Source organism: Rhagoletis pomonella, unplaced genomic scaffold (genome assembly GCF_013731165.1).
Source record: "Rhagoletis pomonella isolate Grant_MI unplaced genomic scaffold, Rhpom_1.0 Rhpom_scaffold_00018, whole genome shotgun sequence".
In the NCBI taxonomy this organism is placed as follows: domain Eukaryota; kingdom Metazoa; phylum Arthropoda; class Insecta; order Diptera; family Tephritidae; genus Rhagoletis; species Rhagoletis pomonella.
This window is the reverse complement of record NW_023458572.1, coordinates 597,261-616,873: the sequence shown is the minus strand read 5'-3', so window position 1 is coordinate 616,873 and position 19,613 is coordinate 597,261. Positions and strand designations below refer to the sequence as shown.

The 19,613-nt window shown below is 34.6% G+C and overlaps 1 pseudogene; it reads left to right on the top strand.

Moving 5' to 3' along the window:
- The window catches only part of LOC118749527, a 38,292-nt pseudogene extending 35,956 nt beyond the window's left edge, over nucleotides 1-2,336 (top strand).
- Nucleotides 2,337-19,613: the final 17,277 nt, after the last annotated feature.

Genomic DNA, 19,613 nt, shown 5'->3' with positions numbered 1-19,613 from the left:
CGCATAATGACATAAGATTATAAGTTTACTGCAATTTTCGATGAAAAACACTTACCAAATAAAATTCTCCGCCTCGGATATTTCGACCCATTCATATAATGTTCATATTCACTTCCTTATACAGGGTGGGACTAACAATGTTAAACCCGTATAACTCTTGTAATATGTAGTCTCATATCGACTGCTGAGTGGAAGATCGACCTATCTCGGCAACCAGTTCGAAAACGCCCTATCTCAAAAAAGTTTTCACGAACGCCCTATTTGAGAATTTGGTTGAAGACTTTAGTTATAAACTGTAAAAAGAAAAATATAATAATATTAAAAAATACAAAAGTTATTCGCGTTTAATATTGGTAAGCCTCATTTGGCCCACCCTGTACATTATATATTATATTGGCATAGGCATTCATATTCATGGCACAACACTAGACTTCCTTATTTCAGTAAGTTTTAAAGTCTTCAGCTCTACAACCATTTTTACAAGATTGCTTGTTCTTCAAGCTTATTTTTTGTTTTCTTTGTTTTTTTTGTGTTTGTTTTAGAATTGTTTCTGTGTTTTTCAACCACTCTGCTTCATTAAGACAGTAGTTACAACTTCTCCAGTAATTATCTACTTTACTTTCAATTTTTGTCTGTAGATTTGTGCAATTTTATGTGACTTTTAACAGCACAGTGACTTCTGCAATCACAGCAAACCAAATCCGTATTTGTTTTGTCATTTACATGTTTCTTTATTTTTGTTACTACATTCTTTGTCGTCATTATTTGTTTAACTTTCTTAGCTTGATTACACCACAAAAAACTAATGCATTGAGAAAACCCTAAACCAGCAGAAAATGTGGGATAAAGTTTCAAAATTGGAAACGATTTCAAGCCAAGCAGTAGAACCCTATTCTTAAAAAAAATGCATATGTAAATAATAAATAGATGTATCTTGACCAACTGAAATTGGATTTAGCATCGGATTTGAACTTCTTCAAAAAAGGGTCAAAAACACCCGTATTATGAGAAGTCAAGGGGTTCTCATTTTTTTTTAGGAAATTTCCTCTCCTAAAACTTTACGAAATATGTATGTATATGGTAAGCGGACTTGAACCACAATCAAATACTCTTTGACGGTGTAAGAATTCATAGTAGATGTATCCATCACAAAAGACTCTTATTTTGGCGAATTTACAGAATATTAATTTGAAGGCAATTTTTCTATGTCGGTTAGAGCGATATATGTCGCCGTAGTGCCGCTGACGTGCTAGTGAGCACAGTTTTTATCACTTCCTACCAATTCTGACGTACTCAGCATGTCGATGTCGATTTCATATCGTATTGCCTATCGTATCGCGTATGGCATCGCTCTAGTGTGCAACGCGCCTTAGCATCTCTCAAGGCATATCAAGGCGAATTAATATAAGGTGATAGCAGGAGTACAAAAAAAAAAAATTTACATGTATTTTGTTTTTGCTTTGGCAGCATAAACTGTCAAAATCTGTAAGAGTGTGTGTAGAAATTCAAACAAAATTTTTCAATTTGATATCAGTAGCCGTGCGGCAAAGCACATACACAAAATCAGCTGAGCTAGTAACACCACCTTATATTAATTCGCCTTGAGGCATATAAAACAGGTAGTTGCATTAGAGCAAAAGCAATATTTACTTGTATTTTTTGTTGCTTCTAGTATCTAAAGTGTCAAAAACTGTTCTGATTTTTTCTTGCAAATCAAAGTGTGTCATGTAAAGTACAAAAAAAAAAAACAAAAGAAAAAATTTTAATTGGAAAAAATTGTTGCAACTTTCCTGCTTAGTAAATTCGTTTTCTTCTCGAAGCAAAAATCCATGCTTTGCAAGGCCCAGTTAATCAGCGTTTTGTGCAGCTCAGTTAGGCGAACATTTCAAAAGATGCTTGTTTTTTTATGGAAAAAAGTTGTACATGCAAATAGATTTTAACAAATTGGAATATTTGTGGGAAGAAATTAAAAATATTTGACATTTCAGAGACCAATTAATTTGAAAAAAAAAAATCAATATGCCTTGGCTTTACCTACTATATGTGTTAAATTTAATAATGCAAATACAAAAAGATGATTTTTGTATTCACATTAAATATAACTCTCAATGCAATTTACTTACATTTTAAATTTTTTAGCTCTTTTCCCTTTTCTTGCAGTGTGGACGAAGGGTTCAAAGGCGCCTACACGCCCAACATTGTGGTAAAGAATAATGGCTCATGTTTTTTATGTGTTGCCCGAAATTTTCAAATCCACCTGGAAATTTTTGATCACATGGTTTCCATGCCATAATCAACGCTGTGGGGTGAAGTTCGGCACATGAACATATGATGGCTTTCAGGTAGGCAAAATAGTTATTCGTTTTCAGTACAAAGTTTTCGCATGGACAATAAATCCTTTTCGAAGAAAATTATGTCTATGTACGCATGTGGTTTATTACGCCCTGAGTTGTGTTATCGAGGTAAAAAAATGATAGAAAAGTTGAAACAAGTTCCAAAAATATATGTATAAACACACAATATGAACAAAAAAAGAAACGGATAAACTAAAGGCAACACATCCATTTACAAACTCATGGTTTCAAAAATGAGCACATTTGTCCTTGTGGATGTCCATTCAACTACATAGTCGGATATATCAAATCCAGCTCTAGCCACGCACCCTACTCTAATGACGACCAGCAATTTTTTTTTAAATTTCATTCACACATGCATCTATTCAAATTTTTTACTCAATTTGCGCACTGGCATACCTTTTAAGCATTGCGTTGAGTGGCTGATAAATCAAAATGTCAACTGCGACTTGCTATTGAAAGCATCGTTTCGCATGCCGCTAAACAGAAAACTTTTACACTTGTTAATAAGTAAACTGAATCAATGAAGCCAGTGCCCTTCCCTTTACCTTAAGTTGCCAGTTATCACTTTTCTTTTCATCCTTTTGTGTTCTACCGCCACTTCATTAGGCCCACAGTTAAGCATTTAAAAGGCCTTTTAGCCAATAAACTCTCGAATACAATTTAATTGCTATCCAATTAATGCCATCGCTTTTAATTTGAAAAAGTGCTTAAGGTCACAAAAAACAATAGTCATTACAAAAGCAAATAATCGCCAAATGCTAGCTGAAAAAAGAGCAAAAATCATAGCGCAAATTAAAACAAAGGGCTCGAGTGATAGCCAATAACAAACCAACAAACGCAATCGACATGAAAACAATTGCATCGATGTATTTAATTTGCTTAATAATATTTAATGGCTTTTTGATATGCCCAATACAACAATAAATATATATTTTTCTTTGCGCGTGGTATGCAATTTGTTGTAGTCGCTTAGCGTGTAATTGCCGTTTTTACAGTTCTGCTAATTTCAGCAGCTAGTGCATATTTTGGTATTTTAGGATTTTTTCATAAATGCGAATATGTCTCTACATTATGTATTTAAAATGATGTTGTCGGTTTTTTTTATTTAGCTGTGGTGAATTCATACTATTATTCTTTGCACTTTTGCTCGCATAAATAGGCTTGAAAATGATTACGTGCTAATTGGTTAAAATTAAAATGACAGCAGAGTTTCTAAAATTTCATTGAATTATTAACTGCATCGAATTAATTTTCTATATATATACTTTTACGCATAATAGATACAAAATTTCATTAGAGTGATAGGCAATGCAATTTCTTACTAAAATAGCAAATACGAACAGTGATATGTGCATTAGGAATGGCCTTAAAAACCAAATGACCGATTTTTTTTCAGTGTCACCCCCTCAATCGGTAATCCCACGGTCAAAGATATAACATATAAGTTTTAGTCCCGGTTGGAGACGGTTAACGCGTTTCGCACAGGGTGCACAGTTCACATTCACCTATGGAGCCTCAAAAATTAAAATTTATTATTTTTTCATCTAATACCCAAAATCGATACTACTATAGTCGAAGATATCACTTATAAATTTTAGGCACGATTGGGGTCGATTAAAGCACTTGGCAGAGAAATCAAAGTTCAGCAGCCGGATTCCACCATTTGCTTTCGCTAATTTTGATCGCCAAAAATCTCCAAAAGAATAGCAGGCGCCCCTAACAACACGCAACATCTAGTTACATTCCCTCCATTACTGACAGATTTGCCTGATTATACATTGCATGTGTCACTCTTCCGTGCTGTATACTTTTAGGACCTACTGTCTTTCATTTAGAGATTTTTATAATATTTTTTCGGCTATATAAATTTATAATTTTTAATATAAATTTAATAATTTTGCCTTTTATAAATCAAAAAACTTTAATCTTAATTTTATATTCATTTATTTTACACCATAGCTAAACACTTAATTCCAAATGGTTCCGATAAAGTTTTCTTTGTATTGTTAGAATAATTTTCTCGATTGTATTTGACAACTTGCAGTATGTGTTGTTTGTCCCCTCTCTTTTGGGAGAAATTTTATTGTACTACTCTCCTCTTTCTGCCGTGTAATTTTCCACTTTTAAATGCTTTATCCTATTAACAGCTGGGTAATCTGAATTTTGACCCCTTTGCGGCACTCCTTAACGAACTTGAATCGAAAGCAAAATTTAGATGTGATATCTTTGACTGTAGTAGTATCGATTTTGGGTATAAGTTGAAAAACAAAATTATTTTTAATTTTTTGAGTCTACACAGAGTATTCTGAACTTTTCGACCTGTGCGACATGCCTTAACTGTTTCCAATCAGCACCAAAACTTATATGTGATGTCCTTAACCGTGGTATTACCGTTTGATTGGGACTGGAAAAAATCATTCCTTTGATTTTTTTTAAGGACCACCCTAATGTGCATACATATTTGAGAATATACATATCGCTAGCTTAGGGTGAAAAGTTGCTAAGTCCACTTTCTATGAAAACTCATATTTTGATACAGGAGGCTAGAGAAAATAAAAATGCATCGTTTCGAAAAGGGTAAAGGTCCTTGTTCATATTTTCTCGTTTATATTGAATGAAAGGAAACTTTGCTCAGTCCAAAAAAAGCTCCGAAAATTCGGTAAGGCTAAAATAGTACGAAATCTTTGAATATAGATCGAATCCCTTTGATTCGTATATAGTTTGTCTTTGCTTTAGGCAGGCAAAATGTTGTATTCAAAGTTTTGCGAAATACTTGAAGAAAATGGTTATAAGAAGTTTTTTTCCTCTACTGTACAATTTTCAAATAGGGACTAAGCAACTTATCACTCTAAGCTAGCGATATATAGATACATTGTATGAAAAAATTTGGAAAATGGTAGAGGACCCCTTTATCATATTACAGGACCTTGGTTGAAATTCCACTGGATATACGGACCCAGTAATTATGTACATAGATATACATATTTTTGAATGAAGATCGTCCATTTCGGTCACGCAAAATTTTGTTCTTTTGTCGTTAAGTATCTTGCATGCAGTTTGAGCTCAGTGCTTTATCGAATAATTATCCGGCATACCACTTTAATGAGGACAACCAAGTCGTCGACGAACTTTCGAGAGAAATAGCTTGAACCGTAGAAGCGGAAGATGGCTTTTTTACTTGCTATCACTTCTGTTGGGATTTTCTGTAACTCTTTAGATAAATCGGGGCAATTTATCCCACGCCTGACCTCCGTTTGCAGAACGGGACAAGCTTGGACTCATATAAATTCTAGCAGTGGTTTCCAAAATAATAACCTAACTGATTAATCGCGAAATACTGGAATGCTGGGTCGGATGTATTGCGAGGAGACAAGTTGTCTTCTTTCGTCGACATATTACTCAGTTTCATTAAAGAATCTCGAGAGTTTGTCGAGGAGTAATGATTTCATTCTGCAATGGGCAACTACGCCAGAGGGCTTGGAAAATTGATCTTGGTCACCCAGCCTAGCGTAAGGCCTTTCCAATCAAAACTGACACACTAAACTGCAACACCGAAATAAGACCGAAATAAATTTGCAGCAGAAATTGCATAAAATTTCAATTTTAATCTTTCGAATATCTGTACAAATCTTGAAACTCTGCCAAACACATTTAATGCGCTCAAATCGACATGAAGGCGGTGCAGTGTAAGCAGTTTACTGGTGGTGTGTGGCAACTAAGTGTTCGCCTAAGGAAGTGACACTCACTGGAAGAAATCCATGCGTGGATTTATTTACCCTCTAAGTACTTCTACTTAACCATATATAATTGTATATTTATCCTGTATGTGCACGCGTAAAACTTTAACAAATCTGAGCTTCATTGCTGCGACTGGGTAAAAACCGCTTCACTGACTCGCTATTTGCTTTTCCACTAAATGTTGTCACATAAGATTCAGCGACACTCGTTTTTTGCGGCTGGCTGAAGATTGAGAAATGTTGACAGTTGGTGGCAATACGTAAGCGCGGCTTATGGCAAGCGAATTTGCAATGAAAATTGTTGGCTCGATTATTTGAAATATCAAACAGCGGTAGTTTTACGACATCGATATCAAGCAAGCACACACAAACTAACTTGCTAAGCATTTGCAATATCCTTCTTCGGCACTTCGGCACACACCACAAAGTCAAAATGCGTAAACTTGGCATAAATATTTGATTCTGACTGTTTGCTGCAACCACAGAACAAATTCGGTGTGTGCCAAAGCTACTGAAGTTGAAAGTCCGATATAATTCGGCGGCTACGGGCTCCAGCTAGTGTGTGAGCTTGTTGTGGTCGGTACAGTTTCTCATTTAATTTTTTTGGCATTGACATTTTTTCTAGCCAAAATAATTCGATTGTAATATTTCACGTGCTAACTTTTTGTGGCTAAAAACGGATACAAAACTGTGGGCGGCTCGTCCTTGGCTTTGGCTTTGGCTGCTGTGCTGCGTGATTTTGCTGTTGTTGTGGCACGGATCGCCGTCGGTGATGTTGCCTACGCAAGTGTGATATTTTGGCTCGCCTCCTGCTGGGAAAGGAACAAAACGATTTGGCTATCGGCGGTGATTTGAGCGCCGCACGTATCTGGAAAATATTTGCACTTTTTTAAGATTTGCTTTTGAGTGCACAACAAGCAAATGGAAAGTTTTAAATATCTGCATGAATTATCACTCGGAAGCTTCTCATCCGACCTTGGGCATTTAACTAGGGAAATTAGAAATGTGGTTTGGCAAACCCTGAGTTGGAAGTCCTCTGGAAATGATTTTTGGTAAATGGCCAAGAGCAATAATGACATTGTCACAGAGTGGATAATTGATTAGTTGTTTGCAACTGTGAAATAATCACTAATTACATAAAAATAATGTTGACTTGCTATTTGAAAATAATAAATTTACCCAAATTACACAGGCAAACAAAAATGGGGAAAAAATTTGGTGGTTAGTGGTTTGACTTTCTGGTGATGATTAAGAATCCGTAAGTAAAAAGTCTCAATCAGCTCCATATTTTGAGAACAATTAGATAAAAGTGTAAAGCAATCGCTTTTTTTGCAATATTTGAGAAGTTTGAACTTTCTACAACAATCCACGAAAAGAACATCTCTGCACCTTGATCGGATGGTCACTTATAGGCCTGTTACTGTTAACTGTCAATTTTTAAACCCTTTTCACATTCTCCACATTCTTGTAACCGGTAAATTTGGTTACCATCTCATGAGCAGGTAACAAAATAATATAAATATATATATTTGTACATTCACACGATCGGAATACGATTTGCACCAAATTTTTGGCTAATGCCCTGTCGTGTGACAATGCCTTTATAGTTTACGGGTTTTAAAACTTTTTAAAATAGTAACAACTTACTATTTATAAAAGAGTCTGGACTTCATGACGAATCGTTTGAGAATGCTTCGTAAAAACCTCTAATGGTCCGCAATAATGAATCCACGACCAAAAAAAAACTTCTCTCACTCTCTAAAGATAACGCAATGGGGACTGGGAAAATATTGGCACAGTTTTTCGTTATACAATTTTGAAAATATTTTGCAGAGCACGTTTTAAAAATCAAACGAACTATTCTAGCGCAATTAGTGCAGTATATCATTGAGCAGTGGCGGATTTACCGTAAAGGCAACATAGGCAGGTACCTAGGGCGGCAAAATTTAGGGGCGGCAAAATTGAAAAAAAAAATTTTCAAGTTAGCTGTACTGATATTATTTAAATGATAACATTTAAAAATTCTTATTTAGTAATTTTGAGATTATAACTTATCAAGTGAAAAAAGTTAGTTGACGATGGCTTTCTTTAAAAGTTTAAAACCTTTACTCAAGGCTTTTTTTTCATCTTAAATTGTAACTAAAGTATTGTGAATAACATAAATTGAATAATACTATTTACTGCTAATCGTTCCAAAACTGGTACTTTTACCTCAAAATAGTTTTCTTATCGTAAAAAGGGTGGCAAATTGTGAATTGCCTAGGGTGGCCACTGGTGGTATGAGTAATTTAAGAATTAAATTAATTTAAAAATTTAACTTTTGTTTAAATAAATTTGCATAAATATTTTTTTTATGAAAATTACCTCACTGTAATTGAACTTTTTGCGAAGTATTTAAAATGGGAATTTTTTCGACTAAATGAGTAAACCTATTTTAATCGGCAGGAAAATTATTTCACACAAAAAGTTTATATATATATCGCGAATTTATTTCAATAGTGTCATAATCCAAAAAATATAGGTTTTGAGTTGAGTATGAAGAAATTACCGCTACCTTTTCTTATATGTTGTGTGAAATTTTCGATCGATTACACACCTCAACACCGCCTGAGTGAAACATTCCGTTTCTTGTAGATTTTTGGGTGCTGAATCCAAACGTGCCCTCATAATTGCTGTAAAAAATAAAAATTTTGAGATATCCCAGCCTTAAAGTGCCAAAAACACGGTTTTTGACGACATTTGGGGTTATATTATGAAAACAAAAATTGTTTTGCTGATTTAAACTTAGAGAATCAATTAGTGCTACTCTTCTTTAAAATTCATTTGCGTTTGTTGCGATTCGATTTCTCGTGATATACCAGTTTTAATGTGCAGTACTTCGGTATTAGCAAGGATGACTCATGCTTACGAAGTAATACCGAAATAGGTACGCACCATGGGCGTAGCCAGGTAGGGGCAGGGGGTGCTCGAGCCCCCCCTAACTTTCAAATTTTCCTTATATATATTTAAAATAGTACCCTGAAATGCCAGCTTAATAGGGTCGAGCCCCCGTAAATTTCATTCTGGCTACGCCGATGGTACGCACAAAATCGAATCGCAACAAACGAAAATAAATTTTAAAGAGCAAGGCACTATAAATGATGTCTTAAGTAGAAATAAACAAAACAAATTTGTTCTTTTCATAATATAACCTCAAATATTTCCAAAGACCGTATTTTGACACTTTGAGATAAAGATATCTCAAAATTCTAACGTTCTAGAGCAATTCTGCGGCCAGATTTGGATTTAGCTCCAACAAGTCTACAAGAAACGATATGTTTTACACAGGTGGTAACAAAAAAGTCATAACTTATCGAACTGTGTTACCAGTATCCCACTAGAACAAATTATGAATTCATTTTTACTATCGGAGTATACGTAAATGTAAAAACCTAAAGCGGTTTTTTTCGAGTTTGGCTTTTTTGAGTTATGACACTATTGAAGTAAATCAGCGATATGCTCCATAACAATAACAACAAAATTTAAAAATATATGTGCATAAAAAAGCTTTGCATACCCAGCTAGCACATTTGCCAGACAATTTCTGATATCAGAAAAGTCGCACAAATGTCTGAATAAAAAGTTGACATTTTAGACAATTCTTACAGGTTTTGTACAGATTTCTGGGCGAAGTGTCTGGAGAATTGTATTTATTACCTTATCCGACATGCCTGATCGAATTATGTCCGATTTCAGACAGACACATCTGGTTATTCCTCTTTTCCGTAATTTTTTGGTCAGAATTGTCGATTATTAAGTCAGAATTTAACACAACGTGTCGGTTAGACTTCCTGTCATCGGCCAGAAATCATAAAGACTTCAGACTTTTTTGCCGACGAGTCTGACGCATATCTAACAGATTTTCGGCAATTTTGCTAGCTGGGTAGTTTATACACGTCGACAAAAACGGGAGCATGTGTTAGCAGATACTTTTGTTATATTTAATAGTCCAGCATAAAGTATTTATGTTGTAAGTATTAACAACTGACTAACTCAGAAATGTGGAATTATAATTACAACTAAATCTATCGCAGCGTTCGCGGCGGGATTTGCCAATATGAAGTCGACCAATTTAAAAAAACAAAAACCCCGTTCTCAAAATATGTTGGCGCTCAATACGCTGGCCTATTGCTAAATGAAGATACACGGCTATTTTACATTTGGCGACTACCAGAGGCTGTATAAATTTTCCATCATCACTGAATCAGTCGATCGAAAGCACTCCTCATTTGAGAGAGACCCATTTATCTCCTAGGATGTATGTATGTATACCACATGGAAATTTCATTTAAATGCTTTTACTTTTTAATTGCGTTTTTTAAGCGCTGAATGTCATGCATGCATATTACCCCATGGAGCATATAACCTTGCTAGTGTATTGACGAGTACTACTTCACAGCACTATGAATATGCATGGAAAATGGAAACAAGAACTGCAGAAAGTAATTGGATATGTACAACATACTCACACATAGTATGCACAAGCGTTTTTGTAGCATTACACCTTTTATTGAGCACAATTGAACTCCATGGCATGTTTTTAGCTTAATATGTATGCACGTACTTTTGCAAACACATTCACTGACATACACACACTCACATATCGGCTTTTGGCACTCTGCTCTTTGTGCCGCGGCAAAAACTAAATTCAGCATGTACGCAAGTTTTTATGTAGATACTCATTTATATCGGAAATCCGGCACAACAATTTACTTGTACTCTTGGGAAGGATCATATACAAGGTTGAGTTTACCGTTATTTACAATTGATGCACAATCGAGGCACCAAAGTAGCAATGTTCTCCAATAGGGTTCGGATCGGATTTCCAATTGGTTTTTTTTCCCCGCTTGATAGCCACGGATGTGTGTGACGTGCAAAATTGCGTTAATAAATTTAACAAAATCGAAATTACTCCCTGGTGTCATTGTGCTCATTGCGCATCGAAAAATTTAAATGTTTTTGGAGAGTTTTTTGGCCAATAATAAATTCATAGTATACTCGTGTCGGATCCAAGTCAAATTTAAACATTTGAGCATCGAAGAATTCATCGAAGTGGTTAAAACCTTTTACAAGATTAGAGAGCCAAATGCTAGCATTGTCTGTGCACTACAGTTTAACAGAGTTTAATAACTTCAGAATGGGCGTTAAGAGATCAGCATATATGAAGACGGTGCTGCTCGTAAAAGTTTGCCTCTCACAAAAGAAATCTGTTGGGATACCTTGAGAGTAAGAAGCTTCTTCCAATCAGCAGCATTTGATACTGCCAATAGTTTGTTGGCCACCTTCAGGACGACCCTTTCGCCATCTTTTCAATTAGCCGCCATGTCATCTTAGCCTAAGTGACTCAAACAAATGAACACATAAGGATTTTTTTAAAATAATTTTTTAAATAAATGTTCTATAAAAAATACCATATAAGTTATAACCAAAACCATATAAATCACAGATTCAAACCTTATACAAAATTTAGGATAATTCGACGAATTTTCATCAGAATTTCAACTTATTAATCTGATTCTTAAGAACATTTTTGGGTATGCACTTTTATAGCCCATATAATTTTAGTCAGTAAGGGCAAGATTCAACCGGCCATAAAATCCCTTTGATTTTTGAGAATTTTATTTGTAGACCGATTTTTGCACTTTTTTCATATTAGCATGAATTTCTTATAAAATAAAATGCGGAAGACCATTAGCAACAAAATTCAAACTATCAAGGCCAGTTTTTGTAAGTTCACTTATTATAAAAAACCGCAAATGACAAAAAAAACACTTTAGCTCGACAAATTTTTACGTACATACAGTGACTCCACTGTATGTACGTAAAAATTTATGCTCAAAGACCTTCCATACCTGAACATATTAAGTAGTAAGGGTTCTTATCGACATTATCAGAGGGTACCCTATAATTGCACCGATGCTAAAACGAAGTTGATTATTTATGAGATCCCGCTGCAGAAGCTGCCGCGATTAGAATGGCATGAATAGATTGGCGATATCCGGGCCGGCAGTGGAAATGAAGTAAATACCTACGGTCATGCTTCCTCATCAGCTTGGCAGAGTTGTAGGCGGAATCAACACTAAATTTATTTCAGAAAGCAATTGGTTCAGCTGGTTAATAACTTGAGCATTCGTTATTTTTAAAAGTAGCGCTTTTACACCTACTCGAACTTAAATATTAGATGCAATTTTTCATATCAATTCATAGTTGTGCAACAGCATGCATGTTCATATGAACGCATAGAGATATTCACCTATGGAAGTTAAGTTACCGCTCATAAATAACAAATCTGCATGTGCAGCGCATACTACGTTGGAAAAAAAAAACAAAAATCACGCGCCCTGTGTGGCATCTTGTGTGCCGCATACGTACATATATGTAAATGCAAGAAGAACTCTGCTGGAATTGTAACCTTGAGATTCTTTGTGCGCTACTTTGCTTCGCACGCATTTTCCCTCTTTTGCAACACACATGGCGAATTAGTTAAATTGGTACCTACCTCTGTGCTGCATCTTAAGTTCGCGGTTTCGAGCTGACTCGCAATTTTCTTGAGGCATTATTTCCTCCGCATGTGTGACGTGCGGTCATAAATTCTATTTATTTTGTTTTTTGTTGTTGTCCAGAAATGCATATGAATATCAAATTTCATGCTTGCTTGTTTATTGTTGCTTCCTGTCACCTCTTTTGCTTTTCCTTCCGGCCACCTGCAGACTAGCTGAGCTGTGGTAATATTTCAACGCTATATGCAACAGTTGCGGGAGTTTATGACAACAAAGTAATAAGTGAAATATCTACAGCTGATGTAAGGTGAAGATTAGTTTTGGTCTTTATCTGAAGCCACAGTAACTGTATAGAATGCCAGTGGATCTGGTACAGAAGATAATATCGTTTTAAGGTTATTAAGATTGGAATTTACAAAGTAATCGAGTTATCGAAATTTCAAGGTTGAATAAATTTATAGAGTTATCACTGCTTACCGAATTTTATCGTTTTACCAGAATGCTATCAAAATTAGCAGAGTTATCGAAATTTATAGTGGTATACAAAGTTTATCGAGTATTGAGATAAATACATAAATATTTGAGTTATCGAAATTTATCGCACCCTCGAAACCCAGGTTATCGATATTTATTGACAGCTGTCGAAACTAGTCGAGTTATCGAATTTTACTGAGTTAACGGATCCTAGTATATTTTAAATTCATAGAATTATTGATATGTATTAAACTATTGAAATTTATCGACAAACTGGAATTTATGGCATCTATTCCAAGTCCTGCGAAAGTCCTCCAAAGACTTTCAAAGTTAAAAAAAATTTAGTCACGTTGTGTTTTTTAAGTGAGCACATTAATGAGTAATGCCACTATTTCAGTCTTTTCATGATTACTAATTTATTATTTATAAAGAAAATCATGATTTTTTACCATTGAACAAAAACTTGGAAATAATCAAAAATAGTTAGAAAAACCTTTTAAATTATTGTTTTAATTATTTTCAATTATTTCTCGATTTTTTCGTTCCTGTTAAGCAAAAAAATTATAATAATCAATATATGTAATTAGCAAAATGGTTGTATTAGTTTTTGACTATTTTTTATTTTTTTAATAACTTAGTTTTGAGCTCTAGGCAGTACATTAAATAAAATAAATATTAAATTTTTCCTGCTTTATTTATTTTTATTTTTATTTGTGTCCATATTCCGTCCTAAATCTGAAGACACCTTTAGCTCCGGTCGACCGGGCAAAGATAATAGTTAATAAATTATCACTAATAAACATGAAAGCCTTTCTAATTTTTATAATATCAGCAAGGGGAAAATAACTTCACGGAAAAACGCAACAAATACAAACACTTAACATATTTGCAGTCAGGACGACAGATGATCCTGCATTGCTTTTCGTTTGTATATTTTAAGGATGGTGGTGAAGTGATTAAGTTCGCACTTATAAATAACTACAATACGGTACATGCATATTGGCACATTTTCGCATGTTATAAATACTTCGTGTTTAGGTGTGGGTGTGTGTTTCTGGTCGCTCTGTCAGGAACTTTCGCATAATAAAGCAATTCACCAGCGCACTGACTACTTCGCTTTTACAATGAATATGTTGGGTATGTGTGTGTGTGTGTGTGGGAGCTTCCCACACCTACACATATTTAGTTTGTTGCACATCAATCGCTCCATGCAAGTTCCATTTATTGCTCGAAATTTGCATTTCCCTCATTTTCTCTCGCATTCACATACATATGTACATAACATAAGCACATGCTATTCGCGTGCATTGTTGTCACAACTTTAGCGAGTTAAGCGCATAGCGTATGCAGGAATGTGTGTTGCGTATACGCCACGTAGTCTACTTTACTTCCTTTGCTGGCAGCAAAGTGAAAATTGGGAAATTGCAAACACTTCATTTGCTGTACAAAGGCATTTGCAATGGTATATTTTGCGATGGTTTATTATAATAAAATCGGATGAAAAGCTTCATTAAATATTTTCTTAAAAGGCGTGTAAGTTTGTGGTTGTGTGTAGCCAGTTTCAGCCACCGGATATCACTTCTTTTGGTAACAACATATTGCTATTGCAAAAATCATATTTTGCGTGAAGAATAAGAAAAAAGCTATTCTTCTTACTTCGATTCAAATACAGATGAGTTCTACAGCACTTAATTCTTTGATTGAATTTGTTTCCGCGAATGTCTTTGTGGACCTTGTCCATATATTAGTATCGATTCGAAGTCTATGAATGGTGCAAAGCGGTTCAGACAAACTTCATGTTTTAGATTTGAACTGAGCTAAAGCTAACGCCCAGCGTCCATCTTCAAAGCTGTATGAGCCCTTTTTATGGAAATTATTCTTGTTAAGAACAGTTGTTCTTCGGAACTCAACACACATAACATTACAAACTCAGGGCTATTGTAGTATTATTCTCATTTTTCTTTTAATCTATTTAAAATTTAGTTTCTGGTTTTCTGATTTCTGCCAAATGTTTGCGCCGCGAAAAAAAGTGAACAGTCAGCAATCCCAAAGGTTTCCAACAATCTCACTTGTTAAATGTACATATCGATGGTCCTTTGCAATAACGACACAATTCCAAATCAATAAAACAAATACTGTTACTACTGTTACGGTGCTCAAGTCTCTAATTCTCGTCGAATCCATGTCTAATCTTTTGTACTTACTTTAGCAAACCTTACTGTTTACTTTAGTTCATCAGAATAACCACACTCAGAGATGTTACACGTTTAATCACCTGATCATTGTGTATCTGCTGCTTACTTGTATACCAACGCTGCTTTTACAACACAGCGTGCCAAAGCTTTCAAAAGCTCTCAGTACAAATGAAAGCTTTCGCTGGCCTAGTCTGTTTTACGACCACTCTTTACTTACTTAAATAAATAGCTTATTGAAACTGAAAATAATTTAAATGAGAATTAAATAAAAAATTAAATTAAAGCGAATTTCCACTTAAATGAATCTGGTGAAAGTGGCTGTAAATAAATGTTGTTGAACCGTTTTTTTTTAGTTTTTGGTTTTTGGCTTTTTACGTTTTTCAAGCAAACACAATTTCAACACAACACAGGAACAACAATTTCATTACAAATAGAAAACGCTGGGAAAAATGTAATGTTGTTGCCAACCACCAACCCAGTCGCTTTCGTTTTTCATGTTTTTGAGAGGATTTGTGTATTCTATAAATTCTCAATGGCTTTGTTGAACTTGTACCTATATTTATTTTTATCTAATTAAAATAAATTAGATAACAAAACGTTGGCAAATACCTGCTCGGTTGATTTCTTTTCCCATTCATTTGATTGTAACTTCCGAATAAATCAAGCTCACGTACTTCATTTAAAAAGCTCTTTAACTGCCAACTCAATTATTTCGGATAACTTTCAACTCAACTACAACACTTTTCACCGTACGGCGCTGAATTCGATTTAAAAGTTCTTCATTTCGTTTTTTTGCTACCAGAATCTAACTGGTAAATGCAGCAATTCACCTTTCCTTGAGCCTTTATGGAAACTTCAAGATGCAATCAGGAAAGAAAAGCATTAACTTTACAAAGAAACTGCGGAATATGCAGACATATGTACGACTATGGCACTACTTGTGGTACATATTTGGAGTAGGTGCAGTTTCGCGTCAGTGATTGCAATGGAAACCAATTTCGTTTGGCCGCATCAGCCAGCGGCAGACAATAGATAGCGTTGGAATTGAAAATGAAGGCAAGCTGCTGTTCGTGGTCCACAGAAGCCTTTGCTGTAATGCGCTTAAAATCCAAGAGGCACCCCTAACAACAATACGATATGCTGTAAAAGCATTTAATGTGAGCTACGCAAGAAAATAAAAAATAGAGCGCAAATTTTCTAGGTTTTCGCTTACACTCGAATTACTGAGCTCCACTGGGCAAAGAAATAGACTATTTTTTGAACTAACTAGTATAAAAAACGATTCGATATCTGTACATTTTAGATTTTAAAGAAAACTTAATATAGAGGTATTTATTAGAGCAACAGAAGTCAAACATACAAAAATATTTAGAGCTTTTGTCTGTATTCCATCTATCTGTCTGTTTGTCTATGTGTATGTTTGTACGCGCATCACTTGAGAACGAATACATGGAATTGAATTCAATTTTCGCCAATGTATTTCCAGAGGTCTAACTAAAATACACGAATAAAAAAAAATAGAGAGCTGCCACTTGTTTTAAAATTGCAGTTTAAGTAAATTGATAAGATAAAGTATATATTGCAATATGGCGGTAAAGGAAGAGGTTTTTGGAAGGCCTACAGTCGAAAATATTTTTGTTTAAGGTTGCCATCTGTGTGAGAATTTTAATTTAATTTGAATTGAATATTGCAATATGGGTATCAAATTGAAGAGGTTTGGGAAAGTTTACTAGCGAAAATGTTTTTTAGGAGGGTTGCCACCTGTTTGAAAAAGTTGTTTCAAATGAACTTATAACATAAATGAAAATTAAGGCGCAGTGAAGCCCGCAAGGTATTTGCTAGTAGCCAATTTCACGAAATCAATTTAAGTAAAAATGATTTTAGTTTTTTTTTTTAATTTTATATGGAAATTGACAGAAAATAAAAACCGGCTGTTATTCATGTGAATGTTCATTCACTTTCAACCTTTTCCTATCCTACAACATACAAACTTAATATTTCATTTCTTACATCTTTCACGTTGCCGACGTTTTGGTGACGTATTTGTGAGCTCTTAGACAAGATTAATTTTTTGTCCTAGTTATTTTTCATATTTATTCATTTTCTTTCGCTCTTATATGTATAGTTCCCGCTTACCCCGTTCTACTTTGGCAGAAAGTCAATATGAAAATTATTTCTTCAGCCAGTCAGTCATTCTTAATCCGGTCTGAGTATGCTTATCAGTGCTTTTGCACAAATGAATATTTACTAAAGATTCTCGATTTGAGGATTAGTCTACATTTCGCGAATTGTTACAAAAAAATGCGTCACATAAATCAGTCGCTTTGTAAAGTCTGCTTCTTTGTTGCATTTCATCGGATTGGCATTGGTTTTGTTTGGTTTACTTTTTTGTTTTGCCATCAAACTAGAAACGCGTTTGCAGTTATATAAAGAAAGCTACAACTTTGCGTTACAAGAGGCTTTCGTAGTATGACATAAGTGATAAGTAGATGGACTTGATTTTTAAGTAATAAAATATTATAAAATAATGACTAAATACTGGCTCTGTACTAAATTTTGAAGCATCATTTAATTTTTTACGAGATATTACCACTTTTAAATAAGATGCGAACTAAGTCGAGGAGGTTAGGATCAATTCTGAAATTCATCTAACTTCATCTTACAGGATCTGTTTTTTTTTTTCGAAATCTTTGCGGAAAAATTTTTTTGGCCGACTTATAATATATTTTGTTTTTTAGATATTAAAAAATAATGGATTTCAGCAATTTTTTCACTCAGATGTTAGTAAGTATTGTCCCCTCAAGACAAAATGGTAAAATTATTTTATTATTTTTACTATTTTTTATGAGCATTTTTTCGAAACTCAATTTTGCAAAAACTATATTTTTTCTTTCATACTTTTTCACACGAAAATAGGCACTTTGAACTACAATTTAGCTGAATTTTTTTCGGAAATATCATATTTTTTTTAGGAAAAATACCTTTTTGAGGTACATACTACGAATTAGTTCGAATGGACAGAAACGCTCCTGCTGTGAAAGTATTCAACGCGGGCCGCGATGCTGATAACAGAGGATGAGGAAGGCCTCCTCTGCGTTGGAAAGACCAGGTGGAGAAGGACTTGGCTTCACTTGGCATTTCCAGTTGGCGTCAGTTAGCTCAGAAGAGAAGTGACTGGCGTGCTGTTTTGGACTCGGCCAAAATCGCTTAGGCGGTTACAGCGCCAATAAAGAAGAGGACTACAAATTCGTCAATAATTTTCACACGAAAGGTTATTGTTCATTATTAATATTTTATTTGAAATAAAATAAGTTTTATAAAACTTTAAGTTACAATTTACAGAGAATCGGTTATTACTTATCCTTAAATACTGTTTCACAAGCTTCGACTCATGTTCGCAAGTTTTCGCCGTATACACAAAATAAAATAATAATATAAATCGATCCAAAAAATTTTTGCGAGTCAAAAAAAAAATACGGGTCTCATTATTTGGACCAACAAACCACATATTTCAGTTTCATTGAAATTCAAAGCATGCCCGTACCTGACCTGTTGTCTTGAAATGGAGAGCATCTATAATAATTCTGTTGTTGGAAGATTTCTGAAGGAAAAAATTTTTGTTCGATCAAAAACAATACTACAAAAAAGATATTTTTCGTATAAAAAATAAATAGAAAATTTCAAATCCCCAACAGCCTCCAAGATAAAAAATACGAGTTTTCTTATTTAGAATTTTCTATAAATTGATTTTCTTCTGTATTTTGGATCACCCTATATGTGTATACAAGTACATAGTTAGTAAGTCATTTGAATGAATAGAACTTACAGTAAAAGTTTCTCCTACTCACATATATGTAATTCTTTTTATCTCAAACACTCCACCGCAAAAACAACATACATGGTCTTCTTTTTATTTCCCCGAAAGGGCATTTTTTATGCAAGTAGTAATTTGATGAATCGCGTTGCAGCTGCGCCCGAGCAGCCAACTTCACACATACATAAGTACAGGTCTTGCGTTTTCAATGAATGCAAAAGCCAAACTTATCGTACACTTACATACATACATACATCACCACCACCCAGGCATTCATTCATCAACTGCCACCGCTGCCCACATCCAAACAAAACACAAATCAAAGTCAAATGTGGCAAATGAAGCGAGAACGTCAAAATTTTGAAACACAGTTGCATTTTTTTGTTTCTGCTTACTGTACGTATTAGTGTGCTACAAAAGTGCCTTCCACACTGACTGGCTTGGTGTCCTTTTACAGCACTTCATGGAGCCAAAAGGACATTTACATGCACTCGATC